Genomic DNA, 9,222 nt, shown 5'->3' with positions numbered 1-9,222 from the left:
AAAGAAAACTGTAATCAAGATAACAATAGCAGCTAAGGGAAGGAAAACCAAAAGACCTTCAAAATAGTTCTTGGATAGGTCAGCTCTTCATCTTCCCAGGATTGGGCTGGCTTAATTTTTAACCGAAGTTGGAAACTGCATGCTAATTATTCATTTCTCATTCATTAGAGAAGCAGCGTGGCTCGGTGGAAAGAGCCCGGGCTTTGGAGTCAGAGGTCACAGGTTCAAATCCCAGCTCCTCCAATTAATAATAATAATAATGGCATTTATTAAGCATCTTCTATGTGCAAAGCACTGTTCTAAGCGCTGGAAGCACTGTTCCAAGCCAATTGTCAGCCGTGTGACTTTGGGCAAGTCACAACTTCTCTGTGCCTCAGTTACCTCATCTGTATAAAATGGGGATTAAGACTGTGAGCCCCATGTGGGACAGCCTGATCACCTTGTATCCCCCCAGTGCTTAGCGCATGGTAAGTGCTTAACAAATACCATTATTATTATTTCTCATCTTCCAAGCCTCCTGTCTACAGTCAGTTTTTAATGATCAATCGTATTTATTGAGCGCTTACTGTGTGCAGAGCACCGGACTAAGCGCTTGGGAAGCACAAGTTGGCAACACATAGAGACGGTCCCTACCCAACAGTGGGCTCACAGTCTAGAAAATATAACAGTAATGATATAACAGTATACAGCATCTCCACAGCGTAAGACCCTTCTGTGGAGAGATCAGTCTGGGACTTGACACATTTGTGCTTTTCATCATCATCATCATCAATCGTATTTATTGAGCGCTTACTGTGTGCAGAGCACTGTACTAAGCGCTTGGGAAGTACAAGTTGGCAACATATAGAGACAGTCCCTACCCAACAGAAGACCATTCTTTACTCTAGAACCTTAAAAATGCTTAGAGCCCAAAGAGAGGCCATAAGCTTCCTTCTCCAAAGTTTCAGGCACTCACTCAAAAAGAAGGCTTAAGAAGAAGCTCCAGAGATCCTGTCTGGAACCACCACTCTTGAAAAAGGAGGCAGAAAGAGCAGGGGCAAGGGAGTTGGGAGGCCTGGGTTCTAGTTTCAGCTCCGCCACTTGCCTACTGTGAGACCTTAGGTAAGTCACTTAACTTCCCTGAGCCTGTTCCATCACCTGTGAAAAAGAGATAAGATGCCTGTTCTCCCTCCCTCTTAGAGACCTAGTAGCCCAGTGTTGGGCCCATAGTAGGCACCTAATAGAGACCATTACTGTTACTGTAGGTTACAGGAAGCAGCATGGCCTAGTGAAAAGAGCACAGGCTTGAGAGTCAGAGGACGTGGTTTCTGATTCCAGCTCCTCCACTTGTCTGCTGTGTGACCTTGGGTAGGCCGCTTAACTTCTCTGGGCCTCAGTTACCTCATCTGTAAAATGGGGATTAAGACTAGGAGCACCATGGGGGTCAGAGACTGTGTCCAATGTGATTAACGTGCATCTACCCCAGTGCTTGAACAGTGCTTGGCATGTAGTACACGCTTAATACCATTATTATTATTATTATTACTGTTATTAGAAGCTGTTTTATCCTTAATTACCATCAAGGCAACCAGAATACAAATACCAAGTCGGAAGTATAGGTTGGCAGTGTTCCAAGGACTGCCAAAGTTGTTCCTTTCAGGATCTGCAAACTTTCATGAACCAGGCTACCTCTAATGAAAACCAAGCGGTTGCCAGGTTCGTCTGGTCTACCTCTGCCTTCTTGCGCTGCGAGAAGAGAAGGCTGGGGGAACTGAGTCCACGGCCTCCTTCGGGGAGATTTCACTGACTCTTTGGGGTTAGGGGAAAGCGCTGTCTTTTTAAACCATTCGGGTTTATGGAGTCCTACATAATTGAAGGCTTAGGAGAGGGCGAAGTTCGGCCAAGTAAAATGTGGAGATGACTAAGTTCAGCTGAAGAAAGGGAGATGCAGAAACAGCAACATCTGTGGGATAATCTCCATTGGAAACAGATGCTGCGGCCAATGCTATTACCCGGATAACTGCCCATTCCGCCCACATACACCCCATCCCTTCCCCATATTGACCTCAGTTTGCAGTAGCCTCTGTGCCAAGCTTTTAAGGCCTCCTACTGCTCCCTCCCCTCAGTTGCGTGGTTAATGAGGTTATTTCATCATTCGAGTGTCATGTCAGCAGGAACCGGAGTCAATTTTTTAAGTTCTAGACCAGCCTGGGGACTGCGGGGAGGCCTCTGGAGGAGAATATGATAATCCTCACAAAAAGTGAATAGCACGGGCCCGAGACTTTCTCCCCGATCAAATTCTTTCTGTCAGAGACGGTGGAAGCCCCGCTATCTTTTAGTCATCCACGTTTATTTATTATTTATTAATTATTTATTATTATTTATTTTGTTAGTATGTTTGGTTTTGTTCTCTATCTCCCCCTTTTAGACTGTGAGCTCACTGTTGGGTAGGGACTGTCTCTACATGTTGCCAGTTTGTACTTCCCAAGCGCTTAGTACAGTGCTCTGCACATAGTACGCGCTCAATAAATACGATTGATTGATTGATCCACATGAGCCCACTGTTGGGTAGGGACTGTATACGTTGCCAACTTGTACTTCCCAAGCGCTTAGTACAGTGCTCTGCACACAGTAAGCGCTCAATAAATACGATTGATGATGATAGCTAGATATCTGGGGGCTCCTTTAGTCATTGGGACTTATTCTCGAAAGATTGACAAGCTGAGTTTTCAGGTATTCCCCACTTCACTATGGGAACATCAGCATTTTTTTTCTTCAAAGACACATTTTCTAAACCCATTCCCGCATGGATCAGTGATCCCAGCTCCTTCCATCAATAGCAGGAATGGAATGATTGATCTAAGGCAAGGTGATGTGGAGAAGGAATAAAGCTATGTAGGAAACAGCAGTTCATTGTGTTGGATGATCTTTGCATTGAGAATCAGAGGAACGGTGCTGTCCAGGAGCCCACATAACATGATCACCGACGCTATTTAGTGGCCCGGGGCTTGTGAACTTCAAACAAACTCATTTAACCAGACACATGATTCTCTGTAGCCCTTAGGAAGTTGGTAAAATTAAACCACCCAAAGGTATGATGCACCAGAAACCACTTCAATCTTCTCTATGCCTCAGTTACCTCATCTGCAAAATGGGGATTGAGACTGAGTTCCATGTGGAACAGGGACTGGGTCCAACCTAATAATTTTGTACCTACCCCAGTGTTACTATGTGCCTGGCACATAGTAAGTGCTTAAATACTTCAGTTATTATTATTAGTAGTATTATTAATAGTAATCTGGGATTTTAAATACTAGTAAGAGATTAAAGCTTTCCTTGAATGCACTATAAAACTAGACTGAAAGCTCACTGTGGGCAGGGAATGTGTCTGTTTGTTGTTGTTTTGTGCTCTCTCAAGCACAGTTTAGTGCTCTGCACACAGTAAGCTCTCAAAAGATACGACTGAATCATCATCATCATCATCAATCGTATTTATTGAGCGCTTACTATGTGCAGAGCACTGTACTAAACACTTGGGAAGTACAAATTGGCAACATATAGAGACAGTCCCTACCCAACAGTGGGCTCACAGTCTAAAAGGGGGAGACAGAGAACAAAACCAAACATACTAACAAAATAAAATAAATAGAATAGATATGTACAAATAAAATAGAGTAATAAATATGTACAAACATATATACATATATACAGGTGCTGTGGGGAAGGGAAGGAGGTAAGATGGGGGGGATGGAGAGGGGGACGAGGGGGAGAGGAAGGAAGGGGCTCAGTCTGGGAAGGCCTCCTGGAGGAGGTGAGCTCTCAGCAGGGCCTTGAAGGGAGGAAGAGAGCTAGCTTGGCGGATGGGCAGAGGGAGGCCATTCCAGGCCAGGGGGACTGAATGAACTCGCTCCATTAATTCCTTCAAACTATTATGTTATAAAGGTGTTTTCTCTCACTACACTTATGCCAGCATCAGTGGCTTCTGGTGTGAATTCCTATTTGAGGTCAGGGGAGCATGTTAAAAGAGTTAAATCCAGTTTGCTCTATTGGGTCCCTTGGAGTGAAGTCCTCCCTTCCCCTTCAGTGATAAAAGGGTTTTTAATGAGTGGTATCAGATGGCAGGGGTCGAAATGCTTAATGCGGAGCTGTTAACGGCAGGAATAATGACCTGGAAACAGTAGTCTACAGTACAGTAGAGAAGCAGCATGGCTCAGTGGAAAGAGCCCGGGCTTTGGAGTCAGAGGTCATGGGTTCAAATCCCAGCTCCGCCAATTAATAATAATAATAATAATGATGGTAGTTGTTAAGCGCTTACTATGTGCCAAGCACTGTTCTAAGCGCTGGGGGAGATGCAACGTAATCAGGTTGTCCTACGTGGGGCTCACAGTCTTCGTCCCCAATTTACAGGTGAGGGAACTGAGGCACAGTGACTTTGGGAAGTCACTTAACTTCTCTGTGTCTCAGTTACCTCATCTGTAAAATGGGGATTAAGACTGTGAGCCCCACGTGGGACAACCTGATCACCTTGTGTCCCCCCCCGTGCTTAGAACAGTGCTTTGCACATAGTAAGCACTTAACAAATACCATTATTATTATTATACAGTCCTGTCCTATTCTCCAGAGAGCCAATAAGTGAACTGGAATAATAATAATAATGATAATAATAGGCATTTGTTAAGCACTTACTATGTGCAAAGCACTGTTCTAAGCGCTGGGGAGGATACAGGGTGATCAGGTTGTCCCATGTGAGGCTCACAGTTTTGCTTGAGGGAAAGAGGAAGCAGGAGGGACCCGAGGGGTCTGTGATAATAATAATAGTAATAATAATTGGCATTTGTTAAGCGCTTACTATGTGCAAAGCACTGTTCTAAGCGCTGGGGAGGATACAGGGTGATCAGGTTGTCCCACGTGGGGCTCACAGTCTTAATCCCCATTTTACAGATGAGGTAACTGAGGCCCAGAGAAGTTAAGCGACTTGCCCAAGATCACACAGCAGACATATGGCGGAGTCGGAATTCAAACCCATGACCTCTGACTCCAAAGCCCGCGCTCTGGAATGGGTGTGGAAACAGGTGCCAGGAGGAAACAAACTGCCATCACTATTATAGGTTCTATTTTCTGGTGGCCAACAGCTGAGCGGACAGAGAAGATCCAAGTCTTTGCTTTTCTCTGGATCATCATCATCAATCGTATTTATTGAGCGCTTACTATGTGCAGAGCACTGTACTAAGCGCTTGGGAAGTACAAGCTCTGGATGGGGAAGGAGGGTTTCCCCTGAGGCAGGCTGAAGGGATAGACTTACTCAGCTTTGTTTCTTCTCCAGGTGGTAGCGGAGCAGTTGAAGTGTTTGTCTTGGTTCACACCTGAAATAGGAATGTGGGCAACAAATGAACTCCTAGCAAGCAATCAAAGGAATCTATTGAGCGCTTACTGTGTGCAGAGCACTGTACTAAGCACTTGGGAGAGTACACCAGAGTTAATAGACAATTCTTGCCTGCAATGAGCTTCCATCATACTATGCTTCTCCCCAAGCCCACCATCCCCTGGAAGCTCCTTTACGGGACTTTGAAGGAGCACTGTTCTCGTTAGCTTTGCACTCAACAAAGGCATGTTGTTTGAAAGGAAAATTGGGAGGAACGGAAAAAATATCAGGTGTTGAGGGGGTAGGAACCCTTAATAAATAGCTTTTCTGTAGGGAATCAGACGTTTTCACACAAACTACTAGCTACAGCATCCAACGCCTGCAACTGTAAACTCACCGAAGGCAGGGAATGTCTCCTAATTATCCATTCATTCAATTGTATTTATTGAGCGCTTACTGTGCGCAGAGCACTGTACTAAGCGCTTGGGAAGTACAAGTCGGCGACATAGAGAGACGGTCCCTACCCAACAACAGGCTCACAGTCGAGAAGGGGGAGACAGACAACAAGTACAAGTGCTTACAACAGTGCTCTGCACATAGTAAGTGCTCAATAAATACCATTGAGAGAGGCTTGTAGGTACTTTCATTTTCATGACTGCATGTCCCTGTGGGGTAATGGTCAGAGGTCATGGGTTCGAATCCCGGCTCTGCCACGTCAGCTGGGTGACCTTGGGCAAGTCACTTTGCTTCTCTGAGCCTCAGTTACCTCATCTGTAAAATGGGGATTAAGGCTGTGAGCCCGACGTGGGACAACCTGATCACCTTGTATCCCCACCCCCAGTGCTTAGACCAGTGCCTTGCACATAGTAAGCGCTTAACAAATGCCATCATTATTAATGGGAACATGGTGAGAGGGGCTGGAACACACCTCCTTCCTCACTGAAATAGTGCATACTCAAAAGCACCTGGAAACTCAATGAGAAGCCTGAGAGAGGATGTCTGTAGTTGGATTTAGGTCTTTTTAGTGCCAAAGGAAATGAATGCAATTCACTCCATAGTCAAACTAGCCCTAAAGGCCCTTAACCTCTGATAGGCGAGGCAGCGCGGCTTAGTAGGTAGAGCAGGGAGACCTGCATTCTAATCCCAGCTCTGCTACTGATCTTCTGTGTGACCTCAGTGCTTTGCACATAGTAAGCGCTTAATAAATGCCATTATTATTATTATTTTGTCATCTAATTTCTATTCGTCATCTGTAAAATGGGGCTATACCTGCTCTCACTACTTCTTAGGCTGGGAGCCCCATGTGGAACATGGGCTGTGTCCACTGATCCTTTATCCACTCCAATGTTTAGCACAGAGCTTGGCACTTAGTAAGTATTGCTTATTATTATCATTCTTGCATTGGAACCATCATCCACAAGATTTTTAACCACGAAGTCAAAAAGGATTGACAGTGGGTGGTTTTTTTTTTTCTGGCCAGGAATCAACTTGCTTCTGAATCCATTTATTATGGCTTTTAAGTGTTTACTATGATGCCAAGCACTGTATTCAATGCTGGGGTAGATAGAAGATAATCAGGTTGGACACAATCCCTCTCCAACCTGGAATATGATTTAATCCCTATTTCAGATGAGGAAACAGGCATAAGTTAATTGGCAGAGCTGAGGTTAGATCCCAAGTCATCACCATCATCAACATCAATCGTATTTATTGAGCGCTTACTATGTGCAGAGCACTGTACTAAGCGCTTGGGAACTACAAATTGGCAACATATAGAGACGGTCACTACCCAACAGTGGGCTCACAGTCTGAAAGGGTCCTCTGACTCCCACACCTAAAGCTTTTCCCATTAGGCCAGGCTGCTTCTGAATCTTTTGGTTTCCTTCATATCCTCCAGGGAGCAATCTTCACCAACAGCCAAGAAAGCTAGAGTGAATTTGGACTGGGGAATCAATCAATCAATCGTATTTATTGAGCGCTTACTGTGTGCAGAGCACTGTACTAAGCACTTGGGAAGTACAAGTCGGCAACACATAGAGACGGTCCCTACCCAACAGTGGGCTCACAGTCTAGAAGGGGGAGACGGAGAACAAAACCAAACATATTAACAAAATGAAATAAATACAATAGATAAGTACAAGTAAAATGAATAGAGTAATGAATCAATCAATCGTACTTATTGAGCACTTACTGGGTGCAGAGCACTGTACTAAGTGCTTGGGAAGTACAAGTCGGCAACATATAGAGACGGTCCCTACCCAACAGTGGGCTCACAGTCTAGAAGGGGGAGACGGAGAACAAAACCAATCATATTAACAAAATGAAATAAATACAATAGATAAGTACAAGTAAAATGAATAGAGTAATCAATCAATCAATCGTACTTATTGAGCACTTACTGGGTGCAGAGCACTGTACTAAGCGCTTGGGAAGTACAAGTCGGCAACATATAGAGACAGTCCCTACCCAACAGTGGGCTCACAGTCTAGAAGGGGGAGACAGAGAACAAAACCAAACATATTAACAAAATGAAATAAATACAATAGATAAGTACAAGTAAAATGAATAGAGTAATGAATCAATCAATCATACTTATTGAGCACTTACTGGGTGCAGAGCACTGTACTAAGCGCTTGGGAAGTACAAGTCGGCAACATATAGAGACAGTCCCTACCCAACAGTGGGCTCACAGTCTAGAAGGGGGAGATGGAGAACAAAACCAAACATATTAACAAAATGAAATAAATACAATAGATAAGTACAAGTAAAATGAATAATCAATCAATCAATCGTACTTATTGAGCACTTACTGGATGCAGAGCACTGTACTAAGCGCTTGGGAAGTACAAGTCGGCAACATATAGAGACAGTCCCTACCCAACAGTGGGCTCACAGTCTAGAAGGGGGAGACGGAGAACAAAACCAAACATGTTAACAAAATGAAATAAATACAATAGATAAGTACAAGTAAAATGAATAGAGTAATCAATCAATCAATCGTATTTACTGAGCGCTGACTGTGTGCAGAGCACTGTACTACGCGCTTGGGAAGTCCAAGTTGGCAACATGTAGAGACAGTCCCTACCCAACAGTGGGCTCACAGTCTAGAAGGGGGAGCCAGAGAATCAATCAATCCATCGTATTTATTGAGCGCTTACTGTGTGCAGAACCGAACCAAACATGTTAACAAAATGAAACCAATAGAATAGATATGTACAAGTAAAATAGAGTAATGAGTATGTACAAACATATATACATGTATCATCATCATCGTGATGATGAATGAGAAGAGGACAAGCGAGGTGCACATGACAGCGGCACAAGTAGGACAAGTAAGGAGGAGAAGCAACTCACGCTTTCTTGTGCACGGAACCGGTGAGCCTTCACGAGCTCCAAGACCCGCCACTGACTGTCCAGTGGCCACAGCAGCTTCTGCTCGTCACTCCCATCCATCACAGCCCCACACCTGCAGAAGTAATCCCCGCCGACCAACACAGAGCCATGGTTACACCTCTGGGGACTCCAAGAGTCTCGGGGGGGGCTGCTCTACGACCAGACCAGCCTCCACTGCAGGGAATAACAATGATGGCATTTGTTAAGCGCTTACTACGTGCCGAGCACTGTTCTAAGCGCTGGGGTAGACACAAGGTCCCACATGGGGCTCACGCTTTTAATCCCCATTTTACAGATGAGGTCACTGAGGCCCAGAGAAGTGAAGTGACTCGCCTAAGGTCACACAGCAGACGAGTGGCGGAGCCGGGATTAAGCCCGGGCTCTTCCGAACCAGCCACCCCAGTTGCTCTGCTGAGAATCCCCCCACCCACCATGATCTCTTCTCCCAAACCCAGCTTTTTAATTTCTGAATTGCGTTTAGTACCTCA

General features: G+C 44.8%; 1 protein-coding gene across 1 annotated transcript in view; it reads right to left on the bottom strand.

Annotated features, from left to right (window-relative positions):
* Nucleotides 1–5,281: 5,281 nt before the first annotated feature.
* The window catches only part of LRIG2 (leucine rich repeats and immunoglobulin like domains 2), a 53,750-nt gene continuing 49,809 nt past the window's right edge, over nucleotides 5,282–9,222 (bottom strand). The window contains exon 16 of the transcript XR_005451834.1: nucleotides 5,282–5,342. The gene's annotated coding sequence lies outside the window, so the exon portion shown is untranslated. The remainder of the gene's footprint in view (nucleotides 5,343–9,222) is intronic.

This window comes from Tachyglossus aculeatus, chromosome 7 (assembly GCF_015852505.1).
Source record: "Tachyglossus aculeatus isolate mTacAcu1 chromosome 7, mTacAcu1.pri, whole genome shotgun sequence".
NCBI classification, from domain to species: Eukaryota; Metazoa; Chordata; class Mammalia; order Monotremata; family Tachyglossidae; genus Tachyglossus; species Tachyglossus aculeatus.
Note: the sequence above shows the minus strand (reverse complement) of the source record. Positions and strands in the feature narration are given on the sequence as shown.